Source organism: Drosophila serrata, unplaced genomic scaffold (genome assembly GCF_035046125.1).
Source record: "Drosophila serrata isolate PLE 108 unplaced genomic scaffold, ASM3504612v1 contig_334, whole genome shotgun sequence".
NCBI lineage: Eukaryota > Metazoa > Arthropoda > Insecta > Diptera > Drosophilidae > Drosophila > Drosophila serrata.
In genome coordinates this window covers 1844291-1853411 of record NW_028257232.1, presented here as the reverse complement: position 1 = coordinate 1853411, position 9121 = coordinate 1844291, and positions in this window count along the sequence as shown.

Genomic DNA, 9121 nt, shown 5'->3' with positions numbered 1-9121 from the left:
TTTTGAATCGGAAAGCTTTTCTGAGCAAGTTTTTATAGCACTAACAAATCTGCATACTGCGTTTGTTGATGCTGTTATAAGTTTCTGACTAAAATTATAAAAACCCGAAAAAAGGTATAAAAACAGAACATTTTTCCCAAAAATCATAGTTTAAAAAACTCATAACTAAGCCAAAAAATCATTGATTTTAATTCGGAAAGCTGTTCTATGCTAGTTTTTAGTAGATTAACAAAGCTGCATACTCAGTTTTCAAATTTAAAAAATTCAATTTGTTGTCAAATTTTGGCAATTTTAATGATGTAACCCCTTATAAAATTTTCAATTTTCGGAAAAGTGCGAAAAATTTATTTTTCGACCGGACAAGGCTAGAACGATTGGGCTGTTGATGCTGATCAAGAATATATATGGTTTATAGGGTCGGAAATGACTCCTTTACTGCGTTTTAATCTTCTGACTGAAGCTATAATCTGCAAAAAGGTATAAAACCAGACATTTTTCTTAAATAATTGAGGTTTTCCGAACATCATAATTAAGCCAAAATAGCATTCATTTTGAATCGGAAATCTTTTCTGCGCAAGTTTTTATAGCACTAACAAATCTGCATACTGCGTTTGTTGATGCTGTTATAAGTTTCTGACTAAAATTATAAAAACCCGAAAAAAGGTATAAAAACAGAACATTTTTCCCAAAAATCATAGTTTAAAAAACTCATAACTAAGCCAAAAAATCATTGATTTTAATTCGGAAAGCTGTTCTATGCTAGTTTTTAGTAGATTAACAAAGCTGCATACTCAGTTTTCAAATTTAAAAAATTCAATTTGTTGTCAAATTTTGGCAATTTTAATGATGTAACCCCTTATAAAATTTTTAATTTTCGGAAAAGTGCGAAAAATTTATTTTTCGACCGGACAAGGCTTGAACAATTGGGCTGTTGATGCTGATCAAGAATATATATGGTTTATAGGGTCGGAAATGACTCCTTTACTGCGTTTTAATCTTCTGACTGAAGCTATAATCTGCAAAAAGGTATAAAACCAGACATTTTTCTTAAATAATTGAGGTTTTCCGAACATCATAATTAAGCCAAAATAGCATTCATTTTGAATCGGAAATCTTTTCTGCGCAAGTTTTTATAGCACTAACAAATCTGCATACTGCGTTTGTTGATGCTGTTATAAGTTTCTGACTAAAATTATAAAAACCCGAAAAAAGGTATAAAAACAGAACATTTTTCCCAAAAATCATAGTTTAAAAAACTCATAACTAAGCCAAAAAATCATTGATTTTAATTCGGAAAGCTGTTCTATGCTAGTTTTTAGTAGATTAACAAAGCTGCATACTCAGTTTTCAAATTTAAAAAATTCAATTTGTTGTCAAATTTTGGCAATTTTAATGATGTAACCCCTTATAAAATTTTTAATTTTCGGAAAAGTGCGAAAAATTTATTTTTCGACCGGACAAGGCTTGAACGATTGGGCTGTTGATGCTGATCAAGAATATATATGGTTTATAGGGTCGGAAATGACTCCTTTACTGCGTTTTAATCTTCTGACTGAAGCTATAATCTGCAAAAAGGTATAAAAACAGACAATTTTCTTAAATAATCGAGGTTTTCCGAACATCATAATTAAGCCAAAATAGCATTCATTTTGAATCGGAAAGCTTTTCTGAGCAAGTTTTTATAGCACTAACAAATCTGCATACTGCGTTTGTTGATGCTGTTATAAGTTTCTGACTAAAATTATAAAAACCCGAAAAAAGGTATAAAAACAGAACATTTTTCCCAAAAATCATAGTTTAAAAAACTCATAACTAAGCCAAAAAATCATTGATTTTAATTCGGAAAGCTGTTCTATGCTAGTTTTTAGTAGATTAACAAAGCTGCATACTCAGTTTCCAAATTTAAAAAATTCAATTTGTTGTCAAATTTTGGCAATTTTAATGATGTAACCCCTTATAAAATTTTCAATTTTCGGAAAAGTGCGAAAAATTTATTTTTCGACCGGACAAGGCTAGAATGATTGGGCTGTTGATGCTGATCAAGAATATATATGGTTTATAGGGTCGGAAATGACTCCTTTACTGCGTTTTAATCTTCTGACTGAAGCTATAATCTGCAAAAAGGTATAAAACCAGACATTTTTCTTGAATAATTGAGGTTTTCCGAACATCATAATTAAGCCAAAATAGCATTCATTTTGAATCGGAAAGCTTTTCTGCGCAAGTTTTTATAGCACTAACAAATCTGCATACTGCGTTTGTTGATGCTGTTATAAGTTTCTGACTAAAATTATAAAAACCCGAAAAAAGGTATAAAAACAGAACATTTTTCCCAAAAATCATAGTTTAAAAAACTCATAACTAAGCCAAAAAATCATTGATTTTAATTCGGAAAGCTGTTCTATGCTAGTTTTTAGTAGATTAACAAAGCTGCATACTCAGTTTCCAAATTTAAAAAATTCAATTTGTTGTCAAATTTTGGCAATTTTAATGATGTAACCCCTTATAAAATTTTCAATTTTCGGAAAAGTGCAAAAAATTTATTTTTCGACCGGACAAGGCTAGAATGATTGGGCTGTTGATGCTGATCAAGAATATATATGGTTTATAGGGTCGGAAATGACTCCTTTACTGCGTTTTAATCTTCTGACTGAAGCTATAATCTGCAAAAAGGTATAAAACCAGACATTTTTCTTGAATAATTGAGGTTTTCCGAACATCATAATTAAGCCAAAATAGCATTCATTTTGAATCGGAAAGCTTTTCTGCGCAAGTTTTTATAGCACTAACAAATCTCCATACTGCGTTTGTTGGTGCTGTTATAAGTTTCTGACTAAAATTATAAAAACCCGAAAAAAGGTATAAAAACAGAACATTTTTCCCAAAAATCATAGTTTAAAAAACTCATAACTAAGCCAAAAAATCATTGATTTTAATTCGAAAATCTGTTCTATGCTAGTTTTTAGTAGATTAACAAAGCTGCATACTCAGTTTTCAAATTTAAAAAATTCAATTTGTTGTCAAATTTTGGCAATTTTAATGATGTAACCCCTTATAAAATTTTCAATTTTCGGAAAAGTGCGAAAAATTTATTTTTCGACCGGACAAGGCTAGAACGATTGGGCTGTTGATGCTGATCAAGAATATATATGGTTTATAGGGTCGGAAATGACTCCTTTACTGCGTTTTAATCTTCTGACTGAAGCTATAATCTGCAAAAAGGTATAAAAACAGACAATTTTCTTAAATAATCGAGGTTTTCCGAACATCATAATTAAGCCAAAATAGCATTCATTTTGAATCGGAAAGCTTTTCTGAGCAAGTTTTTATAGCACTAACAAATCTGCATACTGCGTTTGTTGATGCTGTTATAAGTTTCTGACTAAAATTATAAAAACCCGAAAAAAGGTATAAAAACAGAACATTTTTCCCAAAAATCATAGTTTAAAAAACTCATAACTAAGCCAAAAAATCATTGATTTTAATTCGGAAAGCTGTTCTATGCTAGTTTTTAGTAGATTAACAAAGCTGCATACTCAGTTTCCAAATTTAAAAAATTCAATTTGTTGTCAAATTTTGGCAATTTTAATGATGTAACCCCTTATAAAATTTTCAATTTTCGGAAAAAAGCGAAAAATTTATTTTTCGACCGGACAAGGCTAGAACGATTGGGCTGTTGATGCTGATCAAGAATATATATGGTTTATAGGGTCGGAAATGACTCCTTTACTGCGTTTTAATCTTCTGACTGAAGCTATAATCTGCAAAAAGGTATAAAACCAGACATTTTTCTTAAATAATTGAGGTTTTCCGAACATCATAATTAAGCCAAAATAGCATTCATTTTGAATCGGAAATCTTTTCTGCGCAAGTTTTTATAGCACTAACAAATCTGCATACTGCGTTTGTTGATGCTGTTATAAGTTTCTGACTAAAATTATAAAAACCCGAAAAAAGGTATAAAAACAGAACATTTTTCCCAAAAATCATAGTTTAAAAAACTCATAACTAAGCCAAAAAATCATTGATTTTAATTCGGAAAGCTGTTCTATGCTAGTTTTTAGTAGATTAACAAAGCTGCATACTCAGTTTTCAAATTTAAAAAATTCAATTTGTTGTCAAATTTTGGCAATTTTAATGATGTAACCCCTTATAAAATTTTTAATTTTCGGAAAAGTGCGAAAAATTTATTTTTCGACCGGACAAGGCTTGAACGATTGGGCTGTTGATGCTGATCAAGAATATATATGGTTTATAGGGTCGGAAATGACTCCTTTACTGCGTTTTAATCTTCTGACTGAAGCTATAATCTGCAAAAAGGTATAAAAACAGACAATTTTCTTAAATAATCGAGGTTTTCCGAACATCATAATTAAGCCAAAATAGCATTCATTTTGAATCGGAAAGCTTTTCTGAGCAAGTTTTTATAGCACTAACAAATCTGCATACTGCGTTTGTTGATGCTGTTATAAGTTTCTGACTAAAATTATAAAAACCCGAAAAAAGGTATAAAAACAGAACATTTTTCCCAAAAATCATAGTTTAAAAAACTCATAACTAAGCCAAAAAATCATTGATTTTAATTCGGAAAGCTGTTCTATGCTAGTTTTTAGTAGATTAACAAAGCTGCATACTCAGTTTTCAAATTTAAAAAATTCAATTTGTTGTCAAATTTTGGCAATTTTAATGATGTAACCCCTTATAAAATTTTCAATTTTCGGAAAAATGCGAAAAATTTATTTTTCGACCGGACAAGGCTAGAACGATTGGGCTGTTGATGCTGATCAAGAATATATATGGTTTATAGGGTCGGAAATGACTCCTTTACTGCGTTTTAATCTTCTGACTGAAGCTATAATCTGCAAAAAGGTATAAAACCAGACAATTTTCTTGAATAATTGAGGTTTTCCGAACATCATAATTAAGCCAAAATAGCATTCATTTTGAATCGGAAAGCTTTTCTGCGCAAGTTTTTATAGCACTAACAAATCTCCATACTGCGTTTGTTGATGCTGTTATAAGTTTCTGACTAAAATTATAAAAACCCGAAAAAAGGTATAAAAACAGAACATTTTTCCCAAAAATCATAGTTTAAAAAACTCATAACTAAGCCAAAAAATCATTGATTTTAATTCGAAAAGCTGTTCTATGCTAGTTTTTAGTAGATTAACAAAGCTGCATACTCAGTTTTCAAATTTAAAAAATTCAATTTGTTGTCAAATTTTGGCAATTTTAATGATGTAACCCCTTATAAAATTTTCAATTTTCGGAAAAGTGCGAAAAATTTATTTTTCGACCGGACAAGGCTAGAACGATTGGGCTGTTGATGCTGATCAAGAATATATATGGTTTATAGGGTCGGAAATGACTCCTTTACTGCGTTTTAATCTTCTGACTGAAGCTATAATCTGCAAAAAGGTATAAAAACAGACAATTTTCTTAAATAATCGAGGTTTTCCGAACATCATAATTAAGCCAAAATAGCATTCATTTTGAATCGGAAAGCTTTTCTGAGCAAGTTTTTATAGCACTAACAAATCTGCATACTGCGTTTGTTGATGCTGTTATAAGTTTCTGACTAAAATTATAAAAACCCGAAAAAAGGTATAAAAACAGAACATTTTTCCCAAAAATCATAGTTTAAAAAACTCATAACTAAGCCAAAAAATCATTGATTTTAATTCGGAAAGCTGTTCTATGCTAGTTTTTAGTAGATTAACAAAGCTGCATACTCAGTTTCCAAATTTAAAAAATTCAATTTGTTGTCAAATTTTGGCAATTTTAATGATGTAACCCCTTATAAAATTTTCAATTTTCGGAAAAGTGCGAAAAATTTATTTTTCGACCGGACAAGGCTAGAATGATTGGGCTGTTGATGCTGATCAAGAATATATATGGTTTATAGGGTCGGAAATGACTCCTTTACTGCGTTTTAATCTTCTGACTGAAGCTATAATCTGCAAAAAGGTATAAAAACAGACATTTTTCTTAAATAATCTGAGGTTTTCCGAACATCATAATTAAGCCAAAATAGCATTCATTTTGAATCGGAAAGCTTTTCTGCGCAAGTTTTTATAGCACTAACAAATCTGCATACTGCGTTTGTTGATGCTGTTATAAGTTTCTGACTAAAATTATAAAAACCCGAAAAAAGGTATAAAAACAGAACATTTTTCCCAAAAATCATAGTTTAAAAAACTCATAACTAAGCCAAAAAATCATTGATTTTAATTCGGAAAGCTGTTCTATGCTAGTTTTTAGTAGATTAACAAAGCTGCATACTCAGTTTTCAAATTTAAAAAATTCAATTTGTTGTCAAATTTTGGCAATTTTAATGATGTAACCCCTTATAAAATTTTCAATTTTCGGAAAAGTGCGAAAAATTTATTTTTCGACCGGACAAGGCTTGAACGATTGGGCTGTTGATGCTGATCAAGAATATATATGGTTTATAGGGTCGGAAATGACTCCTTTACTGCGTTTTAATCTTCTGACTGAAGCTATAATCTGCAAAAAGGTATAAAAACAGACAATTTTCTTAAATAATAAAAATAGCATTAATTTTGAATCGGAAAGCTTTTCTGTGCAAGTTTTTATAGCACTAACAAATCTGCATACTGCGTTTGTTGATGCTGTTATAAGTTTCTGACTAAAATTATAAAAACCCGAAAAAAGGTATAAAAACAGAACATTTTTCCCAAAAATCATAGTTTAAAAAACTCATAACTAAGCCAAAAAATCATTGATTTTAATTCGGAAAGCTGTTCTATGCTAGTTTTTAGTAGATTAACAAAGCTGCATACTCAGTTTTCAAATTTAAAAAATTCAATTTGTTGTCAAATTTTGGCAATTTTAATGATGTAACCCCTTATAAAATTTTCAATTTTCGGAAAAGTGCGAAAAATTTATTTTTCGACCGGACAAGGCTTGAACGATTGGGCTGTTGATGCTGATCAAGAATATATATGGTTTATAGGGTCGGAAATGACTCCTTTACTGCGTTTTAATCTTCTGACTGAAGCTATAATCTGCAAAAAGGTATAAAAACAGACAATTTTCTTAAATAATCTGAGTTTTCCAAACATCATAATTAAGCCAAAATAGCATTAATTTTGAATCGGAAAGCTTTTCTGCGCAAGTTTTTATAGCACTAACAAATCTGCATACTGCGTTTGTTGATGCTGTTATAAGTTTCTGACTAAAATTATAAAAACCCGAAAAAAGGTATAAAAACAGAAAATTTTTCCCAAAAATCATAATTTAAAAAACTCATAACTAAGCCAAAAAATCATTGATTTTAATTCGGAAAGCTGTTCTATGCTAGTTTTTAGTAGATTAACAAAGCTGCATACTCAGTTTTCAAATTTAAAAAATTCAATTTGTTGTCAAATTTTGGCAATTTTAATGATGTAACCCCTTATAAAATTTTCAATTTTCGGAAAAGTGCGAAAAATTTATTTTTCGACCGGACAAGGCTAGAACGATTGGGCTGTTGATGCTGATCAAGAATATATATGGTTTATAGGGTCGGAAATGACTCCTTTACTGCGTTTTAATCTTCTGACTGAAGCTATAATCTGCAAAAAGGTATAAAAACAGACAATTTTCTTAAATAATCTGAGTTTTCCAAACATCATAATTAAGCCAAAATAGCATTAATTTTGAATCGGAAAGCTTTTCTGCGCAAGTTTTTATAGCACTAACAAATCTGCATACTGCGTTTGTTGATGCTGTTATAAGTTTCTGACTAAAATTATAAAAACCCGAAAAAAGGTATAAAAACAGAACATTTTTCCCAAAAATCATAGTTTAAAAAACTCATAACTAAGCCAAAAAATCATTGATTTTAATTCGGAAAGCTGTTCTATGCTAGTTTTTAGTAGATTAACAAAGCTGCATACTCAGTTTTCAAATTTAAAAAATTCAATTTGTTGTCAAATTTTGGCAATTTTAATGATGTAACCCCTTATAAAATTTTCAATTTTCGGAAAAGTGCGAAAAATTTATTTTTCGACCGGACAAGGCTAGAACGATTGGGCTGTTGATGCTGATCAAGAATATATATGGTTTATAGGGTCGGAAATGACTCCTTTACTGCGTTTTAATCTTCTGACTGAAGCTATAATCTGCAAAAAGGTATAAAAACAGACAATTTTCTTAAATAATCTGAGTTTTCCAAACATCATAATTAAGCCAAAATAGCATTAATTTTGAATCGGAAAGCTTTTCTGCGCAAGTTTTTATAGCACTAACAAATCTGCATACTGCGTTTGTTGATGCTGTTATAAGTTTCTGACTAAAATTATAAAAACCCGAAAAAAGGTATAAAAACAGAACATTTTTCCCAAAAATCATAATTTAAAAAACTCATAACTAAGCCAAAAAATCATTGATTTTAATTCGGAAAGCTGTTCTATGCTAGTTTTTAGTAGATTAACAAAGCTGCATACTCAGTTTTCAAATTTAAAAAATTCAATTTGTTGTCAAATTTTGGCAATTTTAATGATGTAACCCCTTATAAAATTTTCAATTTTCGGAAAAGTGCGAAAAATTTATTTTTCGACCGGACAAGGCTAGAACGATTGGGCTGTTGATGCTGATCAAGAATATATATGGTTTATAGGGTCGGAAATGACTCCTTTACTGCGTTTTAATCTTCTGACTGAAGCTATAATCTGCAAAAAGGTATAAAAACAGACAATTTTCTTAAATAATCTGATGTTTTCCAAACATCATAATTAAGCCAAAATAGCATTAATTTTGAATCGGAAAGCTTTTCTGCGCAAGTTTTTATAGCACTAACAAATCTGCATACTGCGTTTGTTGATGCTGTTATAAGTTTCTGACTAAAATTATAAAAACCCGAAAAAAGGTATAAAAACAGAACATTTTTCCCAAAAATCATAATTTAAAAAACTCATAACTAAGCCAAAAAATCATTGATTTTAATTCGGAAAGCTGTTCTATGCTAGTTTTTAGTAGATTAACAAAGCTGCATACTCAGTTTTCAAATTTAAAAAATTCAATTTGTTGTCAAATTTTGGCAATTTTAATGATGTAACCCCTTATAAAATTTTCAATTTTCGGAAAAGTGCGAAAAATTTATTTTTCGACCGGACAA